At 46.4% G+C, this 19,071-nt stretch overlaps 1 protein-coding gene across 6 annotated transcripts in view; it reads right to left on the bottom strand.

The window, feature by feature from the left end:
* LOC136998542 (uncharacterized) overlaps nucleotides 1-19,071 on the bottom strand; it is a 236,027-nt gene that overhangs the window by 68,467 nt on the left and 148,489 nt on the right. The window lies entirely within an intron of this gene.

Genomic DNA, 19,071 nt, shown 5'->3' on the forward strand with positions numbered 1-19,071 from the left:
TCGCCGAGGCGTACTTCCTGACTGAGTCATAGATCAACGTAACCCTCCTCATCCTTCTCCCGCACGTCGAGGGATGAGCATCGAATACTTACCCCCCCAATGTCTCTTGTGTCTCTTGTGGGCATACATATAGCATACATATATATGTATCTCATTCGTGATCGCTCTGACCGTTTCCACCCTCCGTCTCTAAGGGATGATATTGATTTCCTTAAAGGTCAGTATCTTGGATACAGATCCCTCTTGATTTACATAATAATTCGAGCTGTTAACTTGGAATTATTAACAGCTAAATTTTCGATAAAGAATTCTTGAAATACATGGCAAAATATCGCTTCGTTCACTTTACACTGCAATAATTGTACCTCAAAATGTGGAAAAAAATTAAGTATCTCGCTGTTTAAAATTATTAATTATTAATGTGTCGTTTTTAGTTGATTTTAAAGCGTATTTTCATATAAAGGATACTGCATAATGTAGTATTAAAAGTGGTTTACTTGATTCTACCTACTGCAGCTTGTTCATTTTGTGGAACGGCTAGCAAATATTTGCACGTACCTATACATTTCCTGTCAAATATTTGTAGGCAGCTGTGTCGCCGAACTATTCACGTCAACTATTTTTCACGATCAACATTTCAGCGTTTTTTCACAGTCCACACCGATAGCAATTCACTGATGCATTGTAAACGAATATTCCTCGCGCAAATTTTTGTATATACTTTGAAATAAATCGCTTTAAAATATTCGATTAAAAACAGCTTACATTGCGCGTAATGCTATCAGAGCAATCTAACATTTCTCTTTTGATGCTAATCCATGGATTTTCAGCGACAAAAAAAAAATTCGAAAATAGGAAAAAAATATTTACCGTGGAAATTGATTTTTATCGAAGCGTGTAATACGCTTAACGACACTTTTTACCAGTATATTCACCCGTTCTAGCGAAAGAATGATATGTTGAAAGATGGTTTCATGGGCGCGGAATGAGAGAGTGACAAGGGTGAAAGCGCAGTAATTACGCACGTACCACGCAAGTCGACGACGTCATCGCAGCAGTAGCGGCAGCAGCGGCAGCGGCGAAGACGTTTTATTGCGAGGTGCTATCCTAATTTTAGTCGTCTTTATTTCTGTACATCCGACAACTATCCTCTCTCCGGCGGCGACGGGTAGCCCGGTATACGGCAGGAACGCCTCCGTTCGCCGACGAACGATGATAGTCACGAGAGTTGCGAACCTACACGTGTTCCGTATTCGAAGCGGCCTTTCTCTCAGATCTCGACGCGGCGTGTTACGTTGTCAAACACATGGCGTTTAATGCTCGCGGTATTGCTTACGGGTCAGAGGAGCGGGGCCCTTTAATCTTCCGAAGCCAAGCCAACGAACGTTTTTCTGTTCCGGGCGAGTTAATCGTTCCGCGCGCAATCCGCCAATTCGGAGTATCGAATGGTTCTCGGAAAACCACTTGCGCTCGTCGAGAAAGATCCGCGCGAGTAATCGGGTTCCATATGCGCACAAGTGGATCGGAATGTTACAGTAGCTTTAATCAATCGCACGCCAAAACCTCAAAACTAATTCCATCGCGTAACAATAGAAAAGTTTCAATATCGCGACAAGATATATCGTTGCGATTAATTATTTGCAAAGTTTCGACTTTTTAAAATATTATACGCTGCAATATCACTCCTCAAAGCTCTTCCAGATGAATAATGCGAAATGGCAGCGACGAGTGATAAACGACGTTCCGCGCTCCAACGACGAAAGAATCCTTACAGCTGCCTCACACTCGACCGCGGAAAGCCTTTCCTGGAATTCTTCAGCCGCAGTTATTAATTTCGGACGCTCACCCGCGCGCATTTGCACGGGCTTCTCAACAATACCGTCGCGCGTCGTGACGCGTCGGTTATTTTCTGGAATACTCGATGTGTCATGCTAATTAGCTAACACACCGCCCGAGCACTGAGTCACTACTGCCAGTAGCAGCAGTTTCTCCGAGCGCGTTTAAACTTGCAGCAAGTATCGCGCGCGGAAGTAGTTACAGAAACCGTTACGCGGCCGCAGCCCTACGGCGGTCCTAATATCTCTCCTTGGAGCGCATAATAAGTCGCGTCTCACCTGGGAAAGAGCGGTGGCGCCGGTCGTTCATCGCCAGGTACCAGTATCCTAGTCGCCAAGGAGCCGACGGAGCGACGATCAATTAAGCGCAGCCCGCAAAGTGCTAAGACGTTTATGGCCGACATCTTATTATACCGAGCAGATGGGGTGTACGACGCGACGCTGAGCCGGGTCGTCGTCCTCCTCGGGCGGCTGCTCACGATCACGAGCTACTGCGACGAACTATCGAAGAAGCGGAACCCGTGAAGCCCCGGCGGAACGCGACTGTCTCTAGTCGGATGTCTTACAAGATTCGGTTAAACTAATCACGATGCGACGCTTTGATAACGGCGCGCGATAGAATTAGTATTCGTTAGGCGTTTCATGATCGAGCGTTACCGACCATAACTGCGCGCAGCGAGTTACCGCCGGGAATACGCGGTATCGAAGCTGCTTCCGAGATACTTCAACGTCTGTTGCTTTCCGGCAAAAATAAACACGACAAGACGGTGTATGCCGGAGAATAAAAAAAAGTGGCGATCGTAGGAAAAACAATGCATCTTCGTGGGAGGAAGAGTCGGCGCGGCTCACAAAAATTCCTACCTAAATCATAAGATTCCGTGTAGATACGCTAACGTGCGCGAGCGCGCCGCGCGAGGAAGACAATGCGCAACGTGGGAGAGAGAAACCGGGCTCGCCGACCATTTGCGCGGTCCACGAGGCAGCCCGCTTATCCTACGACCGCCGTAAATCAGCTCGGGAATAAATGAAAACTCCGTTCGCGCGCGCAGGCCCTCCTCGTCCTTTCTGATGCAGAACCACGCAGACACCAAGTCCAGCTCGAAACGTACGACCGAGTTCCGGCCACTCGACGCGCGCGGAATTAAGCCTCGAATATCGCTGTCGGGAATTCGACGCGGCGCTCTTGTTAGCTGAAATTCGTACGCGCTTCTTGCCGAGTCTTGCCTCCGCACTTCTACGCGCTGGGCAAATCTTTCTGTAAGTTTAATCAACCGCCGTTCACCGAGCTCGCAAACGAGCGCTCCAGAATGTCGCCCCGGGCAATCATTTGCCGTCGTTGTCGCCCGGGCGCGGCCACCGCGTTTAATATGCGCGCGCAAAGACCTACGTCAAATTGTTAATTAAAGTTAATGCATGCGGCTCGCGACGTTATTATCCCCGGGCGCGTCAGCTGGTGCATGACCCGATGCCAAAGGACGTGCTTACTGGCCCGCCACCGGCTGTATCAGCAGATCACGCGTGCCCTTTACTTTCTCCCCTCCCCTTTTTTCTACGCACCGGACGTTGTTGCATGAATTCGCTCCGCGTAAAGTCGAGCCGACGCGATGAGCCCCGCCGATGACTGTAAACGATATATAGTGCCTGTCGTTCGATAGCTAGCCGCGGGCGAGGAACTTAATGCACTCGAGCGCACGCTTCTTACCTCGAGTACTTCGCATGCCCTTTGATGTATACATTAATACATATTGTCGGTAAACGAGCTGACGACGGCGTGTTTAATTTATTATAAACGAACATAAAAATGATGTCTCGGTATTAAATTACATATAAATTTTAAGTCAAAAGCTATAAACCTCAACATTTTTTTTCCGGCGTAAAAGGCGAGATGTAAAATTAATAAAAAAGAGATAACATACTTTGTTTCTTTAATGATTGCTGTTAAAAATATTCATTATTCGTATATTAATAAATTTGATCTGTCGTTTCTATCATCGACAATAAGTATCACGTTTTCGTCGATGCTTTAGGAACACGTAGACGCCTATATATATCGCTACTGTCACACACAAGTCCCGTTCGACACTTACGTAAAGCCCGCCCGGAGCAATAATTCATTGCAGGGATTCGACCTTTCAGCGACAAGTGACCCGTAGCATCTGCGCGACGGGAACAGGCGGAACGACGAAAGGGCAAGATTTTTGACGAAAGATGACCTCGGAGGTATCGGGTGACCCACCCTCGGCTAAAAACGATAATCCGCCTTTTCCGCATGTAAATTCGATTCCATCGTGAACACGCGGCGGTATGTAAGTACACGCATACGTGTGATAAACGTTCTCGAGCGGCACAGGCGCACCGCACTCGACGTTCTCGAACGTCCACCAGACCTTTCCGAACTCACTCTCTCTCTCTCTCTCTCTCTCTCTTTCTCTTGTGTCTACCCCCGCATTTCCAGCGGGTCTGGTTCTCGTCCTACGATACGATCTACTCCGCGAGTATAATAACGCTATTATCCTAAGACCGTGGCGTTTCCTTCCTGCCTTCTCATGCGTGCGCGGCGTTCCTCTTGGAGCGCTCTCGATTAATGGTGCTCGGTCTCATTGACTCGTTTTGCGAAAATAAATACAGCGCGCGCTTCTCGTCCGTCACGTTCGCGATATTACCCGGGCGAAGAGAAGCGAAAGAAAGTCCTCGATAACAAAGTACATCGTAAGTCTCACCTCCGTACGGTCTCTTTACATCTCTTTGACGTAAACAGAAATAACGATGCGTCATTATGACTTTACAGTTAACTTTGATACAAGTTCGATCCAATTGCCATGTTGAAATAATTTCTATCATAACATTTCATTTTTATTAAAACGTCATAAATTATCTGCATAAAAAGATTTAAGCATATCTGAGCGTGAGAATGCGAATAGTTCTGCAAAGATATTCCGTCGCAATGAAAATGTGAACTTTCATAACACTGCGCCGTCGAGATAGGATAATATTAACTTCTTCAACAACGCATCGAGGTAAGAGTATGGCAGGCAATCGAGTTAGCCTTGCTGGTCATCCGTCGTATAATTCGTGCACGAGCGACAGAAGCGCCGTCCCCTATTTTACTGCGCGGGCCGACCACTTCGGCGCGAGACCGCCGAATTAAATTAAAACTTTCCTTCCAGTCGGCTTTTGCCTCGCTGCTCTCCGCATTAAAAGCGGATACTGAGTTAAGTTGGGATTTTAATAAGATATCCTAAATTCCCAGTAATGCACGATTCGCTTAAAAATAATAAAATATGGTGAACTTTTTATGAATTTATTTGTACGAACCATTGTCGAATAATTAAATAACTTGAGATTTTATTGCCAATTTTATATATGTATTTTGCGTAATAACGATAATTTTCATTCGAGTATCGTGTTACTCCTCTCAGTTATGCTTCCCGCAAACCGGCTGAGATATTCCGAGTCTCAAAAAAAGCCATATGATAAAGTTATTTAATTACGACAAATAATTGCATTCCATGCCGATTAAACGCTACCGCGACAGGCGGAAAAAGCAAAGTTTTTAAAGAGACTTATCAATGTTTTTAAAACCGGCCGCGTGCGCTTATCCGGCGATATCCTACGGAGCGAGTGTCTGGACCGTTATCGGAACACTCGTGAAATATACACCGCGGAGCGGCCTACAGGAATGCTGCAGAAAGAGGCTGCACGAGTCGCTCGATCTTTGATCCTGCTGGTCTCTGGTTAAGCTCGAAAGCGATAGCGGCTTATCGATTCGTGGTCCGCTTTGAATTTAGCCGAGTTATCTGACGAGCGTGAGGCATGCATCGGCTACCGGAGCGACCAGAGCATCTGTTCGAGTTCCTCAAGTTCTCCAGCGGCTCGTCCCCGGCTCTGGCAGCCTGCCTGTCTATCTGAGGAGAAGATCTGTATGCCCGTACTCGAGCGATGACACACGTACTCGTCATACTTGGAAGGCGGTCGCTCGAGTGACGCTCGAATTCCCGATGGGAAACCTCGAATGCCGATCATCAGCCATCTTCGATCGAAGAGATATTTCCGCATTGAATTCTACCGGATTCTACTTTGATATCGACGACTCGTTGAAAGTGACGCAAGTTGTTTAACCGCAATGAAGGCATTTTAATTGGATCGACGAAGAGATGTGAAAAGAGAGAATCGAAAGAAAAGAAGCAATGACGAATATGCAGACATAGCGGCGGCACGTACAACTTTCCGATACTTTGCGACGTCTCTCCGCGAACGAACCGCTGAATTCGGTATGAATACGCGGGAAATGATTAATGACACGAATGCATAATTTCTAGGAGCCCCTATTCATGCCCATTAGTTAATAACGGTTAGGCAGTAAATCTCATTTGCGGCCACACATAGTGGTACTTTCGCAGCTGGTATAATCCTACGATTAACGATAGGGAAATATTCCCCACACGCGCCATAATCATTTCATTCGCCGGGATACATTACGCTCGCGACCATGAAATTAGAACCACTAAAGTCACATAACGTCTCCCTCCGTCTCTCTTCTCAGAAGGAAAAAAATCTCGAATGCGTTCCTTTATGCGCGGCACAAAGATAACCCGTCAAAAACAGCACGGTGCCGGTAGATACGCTATCGTAACATGACTTTGACGACCTCTATAACACTGTAATGACACGGCGCGAGCATTACAGCGGCGTAAAATTTAAGATGACAATCTCGCAACAATCCATGCTTTCCCGCGACACCGTTTAACGTTAAATTTTGCCTCAGAACGCGTAAAAGAGAGATCGTTTTACACTGGCGCCAAGTAAAACACGGCTTCCTTTATTGCCACTTAAAGTTTGACTTCTTTGGATCTGTCCCAGAGATAACGCCATCGTGCATATTGTTATAAGTGAGCAAATAATTATCTTACACAATCGATAATAATTATAACTTTTCTTTTTAATCTTCTATTATTGTACAGCGTTTATCTTCAAGTGAACAGAGTTCAAAGTGAAACGAGAACCTCTGAGCCAAAGTAATCTTTTACAACTTCGATCTTTAGCCTCATATATATATATATACTTGCTTTCACTCTCCGCTTGGATACTCTCCAAGACACTGGCGACTTCCAATAAACGACGCTTGTCCAATCAACGAGAGGTCGGCACGGGTATCCACGTTTCTGCGAGTTAGTCGACAGTGAAAAGAAGCACCCGTAACTCCGTCGACCATTAGAGGTAATAAGCTTCAAGAGTCTTAAATAACGCGCGGGCACTGCGGTAGATGACAGTTATGACAAGCACGGCCCATTGTTCTCCGGGCACCAGTAATTATTGGAGTTGCGGCAGTAGCGTTATAGCGAGCCTGGGACACATGGAGCGCACTTCTGCCGCCTCACCTATCCGCGGTATTTCAACTTCAGCGACCGAGAGACGAGGGGGGGGGGAGGGTTAGAGGAATAGGTGGGCACTTCATGCGCCATTTAGGAGGGTAATGAAAAGACCGGCGTCGGATATGACGAGGGAGAGTAATTGCGCGTACACCCGAGGACGTTCCCGACGTCTCTCTTCCGTTCCGTCTTCGTCTAGCCGTGCCCACGTCCTCGGTCCCTCTTCCCCCCCCCCTCCCCCTGATCCTCGCGAGAGATGATGACGAGACAGATGGGGAGAGGGAAGAGGGAGGTGGATTCGTGAACAACAGTCGTCTACTCTAATTTCATCCTTGGAGCGTTTGGCATCTTGGACGGGCAACGGCAGCCGGCTCCAGAGCGTCGTTATCCGTATAACGTTTGATCGCTCCAGCAGCCCTCGTTAGCAGACGCCGTGGAATTTTCAGACACGACGCGCGTAAAATATTAGCGGGAGCGTTAATGATCGGTGATAAAACGCAAGGAAACTCCGCGCTGTCTCGATTCGCCGATGAGACGGGCGCGACGCGCCGCGCGAGGCTGCGCGATCTCGAAGGAAGATCCGTATCTGCGGGCTATTTGAGATAATGAACAAAACACACGAAGTGGATATCGTTTCCCTCGGAAATTATTATTAGCCGAATCATTACGCGGAGCCATCGCTGCGGATTAAGAGAAAGATTCCGATTCCGATTTCGAGCGTCTGAGCGAAGAGGATTTTTTTAATTACGAAGCGAGAGAAGGAGGAGACGCCAATATATATCTGTCTTGTTAATAAAATATCTTGGTAAACTAACTAAACAGGTTACCGGAGAAGATGGACAGTTATGACAGAAGCACGAAAGCAGAGCTAAACAGGAGAGCTAAAACTGCGCGTCTCTGCTTTGGTCATTTGTTATCGTTTTCCCGATAACGGCCGGAATATTTCACGCAACAAGCGGTCATGTTAGTACGTTTCCCGGCTATAAAATCTGATGGATCCGGCGAAATCGCAGACGAAATGTGCAGCGTTATGTTACGCAAAACGATAATATCGCGACATGCATCAAGATACGATCCCCTCATCGATCGCCACGCGATACTGCCTCAAAGCCGGACTGTTATACTTTTAAATCAGTCGAGTCGGAGAATACGAAATCGAAGACCATCCTCTCGCGTCTCTCTCTTTCCGCCTTCCTCGTCGCTCTTTTTCCCTCCATATCGTGCAAAGGCGTTTCGACGGTCAGTCAACGGCCGGTTGTATTTTCTGAGCTTCCTTTCAACGGTAGTTCTTGGCTTGCAGGTGCGCCGGAAGATAGGAAGGAGAAGCAGAGCGAAGGAAGCGGATACGCGGTGAGAAAGAGAAAAAGAGGAGAGCGGCCGATAGGGATGAGAAGGAAAAGGAGTCTGGTCAATGCTCGCGAAAATTGGCTTCTAAATCTTGCGGCCGGAATGAGTGCCCCGTCTCCCCCGGCTTCAGTGGCGACCTCAGCCCATCGCCTTCTCACGACCCTTTCCCTCTGGTCCAGCGGAGTCGCTAAGGTGGAGGGAATGAGAAACTGCTGCGGCCGGGAACGGGAGAGCGGGGGACGGAATGGGGACGGAGAACCATTGTCGTCGACGTGGAGGCTTACGGGCCACCCCACGAAAATCCGCGAGGCAACTTTGCGGAACGGACTTCCATAAGTTGCATTCAATGGGACATCGGTATAAAGAGGGTATAAAAAGGAGGAGCGGAATAGAACGACGGTATTGTCGCGGCGACGAGAGGATGTCCCTATTTCCCCGTCTGTATGTATCTTATTCCCTTTCGCGCTGCTCGCGCCAGACCGTCATTTGCTCGTTTGGCGTAACGCGCGCAATTATCGCGCAATATCTTTCCTCAACATTTTTTTAATATCCGCACGTTTTTTCGCGTTGCGCGCTATCATTTGCATTTTTATTAACATTAATTTCGGGCCCGCATTAGCGCCGGCATTGTGCTCATCTCAAATTGATTGAACAAAATGAGTTCGCACACCATAAACTCGCGCAAACAGTAATCAGTGTAATGATAAGTAAATAATGCTATTAATTCTCGCATTTTTGCGAAAGCAAATAAATCATTCGCTAAATGAGTATAAATGAATACTGCATATAATTTGCAAGTTTACGGTTGAGCAAACATGGCCGGAGGCGCGCCGCAGTTATTACAATTTCTTGGAATTCTGTAAGCAGAAATTTGCATGTAAATAGTTTTTATCTGGAGTTACCGGAAGTCATTTCAGCTCGACTTCTTCTTCGCTGCTTCGTGACGGTGGCGCAACAGAATCGTTACTTCCACGGAGGTGGCTATTGGTCGCTATTCCGCGCCGGCATAATCAAACCTGTCCATCTCGCACGAACTGCGTGCACTTGTTCCTATCCGGTGGTCTTAATATAGAAAATTTGTTTTGTAGATTGAACTCGTCTCGGTTAAAGAGGGAGAGGAATTCGTCGGCCCGATTATAGGAAGACAAAAGCACAAAGCAAAAATTCGAAAATTTCAATTAACTAGTTAACCAAACATAGCAGAGATCAAATATTCAAGCAATCATACAAGCAAACAAGAATTTTCCTAAATCTTTATCGAATCTCGAATTACATTCGTGCCTTCGAACAACTTTTGAGCATCGAACACCGCAGGATAGTCTTCGCGTAATCGCGACGAGGCGAGTTTAAAATACAGGAATCCACCCTTCACGATTCCAGGAACGTTCGCATTCCATGAATGCGCAGAGGTATATTACAGCGGGGAACTTGGAGCTCGCGCGAGCGAGGATCGAAGGCGCTAGGTAGCTGTATGCACGGTCCCGCGCGCTTAAATATTCCGAGTGCATCCGCGGCGTTATCTCGGACGTTATCACATCAGGAAACTCTCCGGGAAGAATGGGGCGGGCACGCACGTGCGTACCCCACATGTAGCCTGCGGGCAACTAACGCCGCGCGCAAATACTAACAGGCTGCCGGGTGTGGTCCCGATCGTGGAAACGTGATCCCCGTGGCAAACCGCTGTTTACGTAAATAGAGAAGTGGCCCTCTCCCTCTCCGGAGACGATGTCCGCGAAGTTGATCGATGTGCGCACGTTAATCTCTGTTTAGAACACGAACGTCGATTCCTTCCGGTTATCTCCGGGGACAGCTTCCGCTCCCGTGACGCGTGAGAAGCTTGCCAGGCAAATATTATAAATGTCGAGGACTAGGTGCGATAATGAGGAATAACCTATAGCATGCGTTATAAAAATTTATCTTTCTGTTCTAATTCGTGAAAAAAATTAAATATGCAACGTGTAACAACATTGAAATAGATATATAAATATGTGTCCGCAGTTTTTTAGACGATATAGTAAATGTTTTTGTAATATTGTATGTAAAATGTAAACGAAGGGAAATAGAGAGTAAAGTTATTTAAGTAAGATCGATTTTCACTGAACGCAAATCAAATGTATTGCGTTACTATTAGTAATGTAATATGATGACGACACAACGTGACACAACAAAAGTTACGCCACAACGTGGTGGTCTGGCGTGGTTGTGCGCAACAGAGAACGATCATACGCTTTTCACAGCAGGAAGCTGTCTGTTTGTTGTCTTAGGTCGAGTCCGAATGAAACGCGAGCGTTTCGATGCCGGCGGCGCGTTTGGAATTCCTTGGTGTGATCCTAAAGAAACATACGGGGCGCCAGCAGTTATGAACGGGTTATGAGAAAACAATAGTTTCCGGATAGAGAAAAGTTCAGCACCTGTGACTTCCAATATTGCAAAGTTTTCCTACACTTCGCGCTCATGTGCGATTTATTTTCGCGTTTGTATCTGAATTAACTCGAACAGACCAATCATTCCACAAAGAAACCCAATGATTTGTAAGCCAAGGATTGCTTCACCTTTACATTTTATTAGATGATAAGAGAAATCTTTTTACTGTTAATATTTTGAGAATATTGTTATTTAATATAATTAGTATCAATCTGATCAAGTAAGAAATCTTAAAAATTAACGCACAAAGCATCGTAAACCTTGAAATCGTAATAAGAATGTATGATATAATAAATGAATATATAATAAACATAATTGTATAGCGATACTATTCATTTCATTAATGATCCATCATTTCAGCCTTTCCTCTACCGATAATTGATTATCTAATATCACCTTTCACAACGAAGCATTTGCGTGGTTGAACGTTGACACGAAAACTATGCATCAGTTGTATAACCCAAAGAGAGATAGTGTTACGGAGATCTCGTAGATAGAAATCGTCTTCGCAGGGACAGCTGCACACGTCCGATATGCCTATCGGAACGTTTTCCTCTACGTGGTAACTTTCTCCTCTCGAAGAGACCCCCCTCTCTCAGATTTCCTATATTTTCTCCAATCTCCCTTATCTCCGCATCGTCAGCTCCGTCGTGATCCTATCGGGGAAAAACTCGAAATGGGAATTCGGCCAGGAACAAACTTTTGTCAATCTAACGAAGTCGCTCGGATAAGCCGATTATTTCCCTCTCCTCTTCCGCTGCCGAAAGCTGCCGCTTGGTATAACGAAATACATCCTGCTACACCAATGAAACTTCCTCCAGATGTGAGTTCGATAAGTCAGTTATATACTTGACTAATTATTTAATTGATTCGTCTGTCGTTGGGTAAATTGAATTTAATTCGAGGATGATCTCGTACATCACTTGTTTAAACAGGCTTTTAAAGCGATAACATTCAAAATTTGACTGTGAATAAGACAGATGCTGTATTTCAGAGCGTTATATATAGCCGTCATAATTTTTTAACCTGGATATTCAATCATGATATTTCCCGGACATCGCTCTTATTGTTCAACGGGTCAAAAATAGGACGCGATCTGTAAACAAAAATCGGGACCGGCGCAGCTGTTGAGACGGTAACACGGGGCTGTCGCTTACGTGCTGCGGAAGGATCCAGCTCGAATTACAACGCTCGTTACGAACCACCGGCGTCTCGAGTTCCGGAGCGCACTTTTAATGAGTTCTCTGCTACGGTCAATTAGTTCTGAACTCACTGCCCTCGCAAAACCGGAAGATTTGGATTGTTTGAGTGTTAGAGCCTGTTCTAATGCGGCGAGAATTATAAGATAATCGTTATGACCCTCCAGAGGGACGGCGTGACTGCATTTGAATAGATATTTAATTTACATTAAACATGCATTTGTGTGATGCATGCAGTTTGCTTTTCCAAATATTCAAAATTCAAAATTTTGTACTCATAAACAATGTGCCAAATTTATAATGTATAAACCTCAAATAATGAATAAGAAATTAATTGCAGAATTAATTAATGATATAAAACTATTTACTACACAAATTTTTATGTACAATATCAATATCAATTTTTGAATCGTAATTGTTAGAAACAGGCGAGGTATCAAGATACTACGAATTTCACAGTAGCTTAGTTTCACATTCATTTACTCAGATGACAAAAACGACAAAAACGATGTTTACAAAAGGGAATACAATTTTGCGAGTGTCAGATAGCGCGAGAACGAGCAAGAAGTGATCCGATATCGCAGTCACGACCGCATAATAGTGCTTTTACGGTAGCAAGTAGGCCGGCTATGCAGAAGAAAGTAGAACAACGACATAAAGGCTAACGATCCACAAATGTCTGGGCGCTGATGAGAAATGCCAGTCTCGAAAATGAATAGCGCAGACTTAATGGAGTACAGGCGGCTGATAAGGCTCGAGTTCTTTCATTCAAACGGCTCAAGCGTTATCGCGTGAAATAGTGCTTGTTCCGTACGCTAAGATGGCATAGCAATTCGACATCCGAGAAACGGGGGCGACGCGGTGGGAGTAATTTATAGCAATGCACTCCGGCGAGGATGACGAATCGAACGCAACAGATTGCGCTCGATTCGCGCAATAACGAAAAACGCCGACAAGAGCGACACATGTCAAGCGCTAGAAATATATCTCCGACGAATGAAAGCGAGAGCGTCGCCGTTCCGCCGATCTTTATCACCTAACAATGCGATAACGAGCGCCATTAGCTTTTTGCTTTATTGCGTTACGAGTTCCTGCGGCGCCGACGACACGAGGGATCAAATAACGTTCATTAAGACAAACGGCTTAAACAACGCATGAATCGCGACATCGTAGCCGACAAGCCGGGCAATGGCCTGGCATTAGCCGTCCGAGTGCCGACGCATTATCGATTTCTTTCGTTAGCGAGCAATCGGCACGGTTATAATTAAGGCTATCGATTAACGCCCCGAGCGTCTAATCAAATTCCTAGCTTTTCCAGGAAGCGACCGGAGCCTATTCGCCATAGAGGATTGCGAAACCGTTACTATTATGGCGCAAATATGCTTTCTCATCTTATTTAATCCGACACTGATCGCCGAGCGATCTATCAAGTGTCAGCTCTCAATGTATCTCGCCGACAATCTGCATTTTATCGGTCGCACTTTCATTCAAAGTCGTCCCCACATGTAACGACGTAAAAATGTTAAGAATTTTCAAGAAAAAGTAATTGCACAGTAATCGGTTTTTTTCGAAAAAGTTTTTTGTAATTACGCATACGATAATAAAGTTTCTAATGTCAGGTTTCAAGATACCGGATACTTGTTGAGAGGCATTTTCAATAAATCTTTATATTACCCGATAATTAGCTGACAACTTATCGCTTTTTTTTATTTTCAACCCATTCTCCACTTTTTGTACTAATAAATATATTTCATGTATCAAAATTATCGTGTTATCGCAGACATTCTCTATCGATCCGTTTCCGAGGTTATCTAAAGGTTAACTCAGCTATAAAAGAATTGAAATTGTAATTTGAGCAGCAGCTCTCAGCCGTTAATAAAGTCGTATCTTTAGAAATAGCTTTATAAAAGTTTCTCCAAATTAAGTAAGAGATACGTATATATCGTGACAGTAAGCAGATTGATATCTGCTATAAAATAAAGATTAGATTTTTTATTTTTTTACTTTATGCAAAATTACAAGTTATATTACGGACACGTAATAATATATAACTTTTTGATAACTTTATTATTATTACAAGAGATCAAGTCTAATACCTTGCTATATATAATAGTCATTTCTTAAATTTAAATATGATTTAAACATTAATAATCCCGAAATTTAGTAAGCGAAATGCGATTCTCTTTTACGATGAAATTACATCCAAAACGACCTAGTATCATTTCACTGTCTATCCAAGTTAAATTTATTATAACGACCTCGTTTCAAAATACATGTAACATTTAACACAAATGATAAACCGTAGATAGTTAACGCACTTATAAACCGGCGCAAACTATAATTTCCAGCTAGCATCGTAGCAATCTCGCCGGAGAAACCAGACAGCAAAGTTGCGGTTCTTTCGAAAAAAATAACGCTCGTAGCGATGCAGCGAGAGCACCGGGCCCTTTTTTTAGGTTCGGACGCTATGCGAAGGGAGAGAGGAGGGGACAGTACAACTAACGACGTGGCAGGTCGAGTAAATCAGAAGGGAGAGTGACGATAAGTTTTTGCTCGTTACAACCGGCCTGGAAAGCTCATTACGCGGCTCCCGCACTAACCCCACCAAAAGGGAAAGATGAAGGTAGAGAATGAGGGCGGGAGGAGGGTTTGGAGAAAGAGGCAGCACGGAGGCAGGCTTCGACCTTTTCGCCCTCGACCAACCGGCCGAACCAAAGTGGTACTCGGAGAGAGAGAAAGTTTTACGTGGGTTTGTTGCTCCGTCGAAGCTTTCGGTGGAAACCAGACGAGAGGCGCCGCCGCCACCGCCGCCGTCGGTGCACGGCTTCCTGCAGCGTCCAGTTGTTGGAATCCCCTCTGAAACTATGGCCCGAACGAAAAGTGTAAAAAACCTAGTGGGAGATTGATGCGGTGGTACGAGATACCGTGCGCCGCTCGTCTGCGGCGTGAGAGCGCGATATCACGGCGGACGGAAGCTACGAGAGAGGGTGAGCGAGCGTAATTGGATCTATCCGCTTTAAGGTAAACACTAACATTGCCGGCTCCCCAACAATTAGCAGAGCAATCGAACGGAAACACACTATGCCTATTCCGAGACGTGCGTAACGGTAACATGCTTTTTTCGATCACAATTATGAGCCAACATCTGTTTCCGCGAGTGTGATCGAACACGTAAGTGGAATTGCCTTTCCAGCCCATTCGTGCTGCATGATACTTTTCACGCTCTACAGAAAATGTCGCGGTACCAGCGAGCCCGCGCGCGTTAATTTTACATTAACTATTATGTTCGCGCGCAAATTTTATCGTCGAAATATTCTCCGTGTAAAAATGCGGGCTTATCGGACCACGTCGAAGCGCCCGTAGTTCGCCGACCGAATTACCGAAATTCCGAGATCGGCTCGTGGAGCCGTTAAATGCGCAGAGTTATCGCACGTTCCTACCGTACGCCGGCCGGATACCCGGCTTAAAGGGTCGGCGAAATAAATTTAGCGGCGACACCAGACTTTCCCGCTCGCGGTCGCGGTGGCGCAGCCGACCGACGGACGCTCATCGCCGTCCGCGTTGCTCGGGCTTTAACGTTGGGTCGGAGTCGCGTCCAATTACGTCCTAAACCAGTTTGCGGGAGGGATTGCCGGCCGGGACTGCCGGTCGATCGGTGGCTGGCAAACGCGGAGCGGAGTCTCGCGTATACGGAACGCCGGCTTGTTTTTCAGAGACGATCACGCGCGCGGAGTGTCCCATCGTGAGTCGTTACTTTTAATTACGCGGGAGGGAATACCCGTCGTGCGAGAAGTCGCGCCGGTCTTCTCTATTGCCCCCTCCTCCGCCAGATAAGGCGGTTAATAATTAGAGGGGATGCCCGGTCCGGGAACCGAAGCTGCCTCTCGGCAAGATGCCAGGCGCATTTTCCTACTTCGCCCCGTCGGCGCAACGCAACGCAGCGCCTCCGCCTGCTGAAATTTATAATCCACTCGGGCGGTCGATTAGCTCTTTTCGCTCCTTCCGCAATCGAGAGATTAGGGGTGCGCTGAAACGGCTAATTTTCTACGGAATGTCCGACTGCGCTTCAGTCTTGAGAAAACTATCCGGCTGACGTCGAAACTTGCGCTAAAATATTAAAGAAAGTTTTTACAACTTTGTCTTTTCCCGTATTTTTCTCGTAAATATGACAGTTTGCCAGCACTATGAAAAATCAGGAACTGAAGCGAAAAATGTATAAAACTTGATTTCGTTTTGTTGTAAAAGTAAATTTTCTGTGCTTAATTTACTTATCCAGATGAAAAAAATAAATTGTTCCATTTTCTTTTCCATTCTCAGAACGCAAAAATAAATTAATTGCCCCAAGTTATCAAGCAAATTTCCGTACAATATTATTTGCGCAATCACAATAAAAAAAAATATATATATATAATCGTTGCCTAGACGACGTAAAAAAATGTGTAATTTCCAGAAATATTTCTACAATAACCGACCGCAGCGTACAATCAAATACCTACACGGAGCCTTCGCGTCGAGCGGCGACATAAAGGAAATAAATTGCGGCGCTTTTGCGGAGCGAACGACAGCATCGGGAGGAGAATCGATCGATCGAAGCGGCCGGAGAATGGAAATAGCGGGCCCCCCTTCCCCGTGCATGTCATCGTAATATAATATTTTCGCGAGAGCGCGCCGCGCGTCTGGTTCTGGTCGCGACGACGAGCGCCGAGAGGTCGCGAGCAGTCCATTGTCTTCTAATCGCCTATGCACCCTACCTATATCCACGCGATAATAACGGGAGCGCGCACCTGGTGCACGGACCCTAGCGCGCACAAGAAATTGTCGACCGAACGATACGTCGGCGACGATACGTACGCGAATATCCAAGTTCCCTCCGTCGTTCCGGACGCCGCGCCGCGATGCGCCGCGTCGCGAACAGTCTCCACGAACTGGTTACCAATTTATAGTGTCTATCCGACGGTCGGACGGTGGTGTGTACCCGCATCGTGTCTACACGCGTCCACTACAAGCGTCTAACACGCGTAGTCCATTAATCGAGAAACCTCGCCGCTCGCGGTGGCGAACAGCCTGCTGGTACCTACCTCTAAACCCCCCCGAGAGCCCCGTCCCTCCCGTCGCGCGCTCCTCCCGCCGAAACGTCGCCGTGGAAACGCAAACCGGGCATATACGTTTTCCCTGAAACCCGAGTGGTGTTAAAGGTGGAATAGACGCCTCGGGGACGGGACGAGGGGAGGGCGGACAGAGACAACCTTCGTCTACGTTTGCGGAGAAACGGATTTTCAGGATACGCTCTCCCGCGTCGCTCTCTCGGTACATTTCCAACATCGTGCAAATATATACTTGTCCCGAGGCACACAGTGGTTCTTTGAAACGGCGCGGCTCCGGCCTTGCCGTTGTTAGCAAGCACTTAGAAAATATCGAGAGACCGAGCTCGATCGTGTAAATTGATACGCGCGACCGAAATCACAGATTAAACAGATAAAGCCGGCTGCGCCGTCCCGCCGCGCGCTTGATTTACGCACTACAAATCTTCGGTGCCGCCTCAACGCGCGCCTCAAGCCGAAACGGATACGCGATGGACCGCTGGCCGAGTACGAAGCGAATAACAAATCATAAATACCTACGGCGGCGAGGTTAAAAGTGCGCTTAAATCTCCCCGGAATATAATAGACTTTCTGTTGGTAGATATTAATAATGTTGCGGCGCGGCACTGTTGTTTCTAATGGATTTTCCGAAAAAAAAGGGGCACTTTATGACCGGCGTCAACGTCGTCATTTCTCTTCCTTCTATCTACGCGGTACACGTTTCATCCTTCCGCAGCTTCCGTCGCTCCACCCGCGTCTTATCCAACGATTTCTTCGTACGTACGGAACACGTGGCGAGCGTCACTCTAAAACTTTCTCACCACCCCATTATCGCCAACCGTACAAGATGCGAAAGAGGCGTGCTTTCTTTGCGGTGTAGTCCCGGTGCCCCTCACATCTCATAAAGGGTCTAATTGTTCGGGGAGGCTGACGAGGAAACCGAGGAAAAAACGGCAGCCGACAGCGGTAAATTACTTGGCCCGAGAGTCTTCTCTTTTTGATTTAGTTACTTCCTGTATCGGGCGAGAAAATCTGGCCTAATGCTCCCGGCATTAAGATTGAATAGGCATATACGTCTTCGTTAAAGAAGCGCCTTTCAATATCGCACCGCACGCCCGTACCCGTGAAATAATCGATACTTGTTCCTCGTGATAATAATTGGGCGTGAGATTCGATCTCGTTTGGAGAACAATAATGCGCTTTATAAATAATGCATTACGCAAATCTTCCATCTCTCCGTCTAGGAATTCTTCCTCAAACAATCAGTCGTCTCTTTCGAGTATACGGCATTTGTTCGTAACAAGAGACAGCTCGTAAAACGGAGTTCACGGAATACACACGCTCTGAACACAATGTACAATTATTTATCTACACCTATATCACGCGCGCCTTCTACGCGAGGAACTCACAGATAGAGTTTCGTCTTGCGCAAGACTCGCGATAGCGATCCTGTTATTACTACATCACAATTTTCTATTAAAGAGTATCGTGCATGAGGATCGATTACGCTCGACCGCAATTTTTCTCGCACGCGGCACGGCCTACCCACACGTAGCCTCATCATCCACTCTCGTACTTACTTATTATAGTTCCGCGTACGATCGATCTTTTATAAAGCCCGAATTGATCTACCCACAGCTGGATATCGATCGTCCGCCACGTAATTTACAATCGGCACGAGGTTCGACGATCCCGTGCGTGCCATAAACGTGGGTCCGTCGCGGCACGGCGGTGGATACCCATTTCACGTTGCGCGAGCCGCGTTTACACGGATCGAGGAAGTGCGATAAGTCCACAGACGAGTATCGCCGGCGCC

The sequence above is a fragment of the Linepithema humile genome, chromosome 3, assembly GCF_040581485.1.
Source record: "Linepithema humile isolate Giens D197 chromosome 3, Lhum_UNIL_v1.0, whole genome shotgun sequence".
NCBI lineage: Eukaryota > Metazoa > Arthropoda > Insecta > Hymenoptera > Formicidae > Linepithema > Linepithema humile.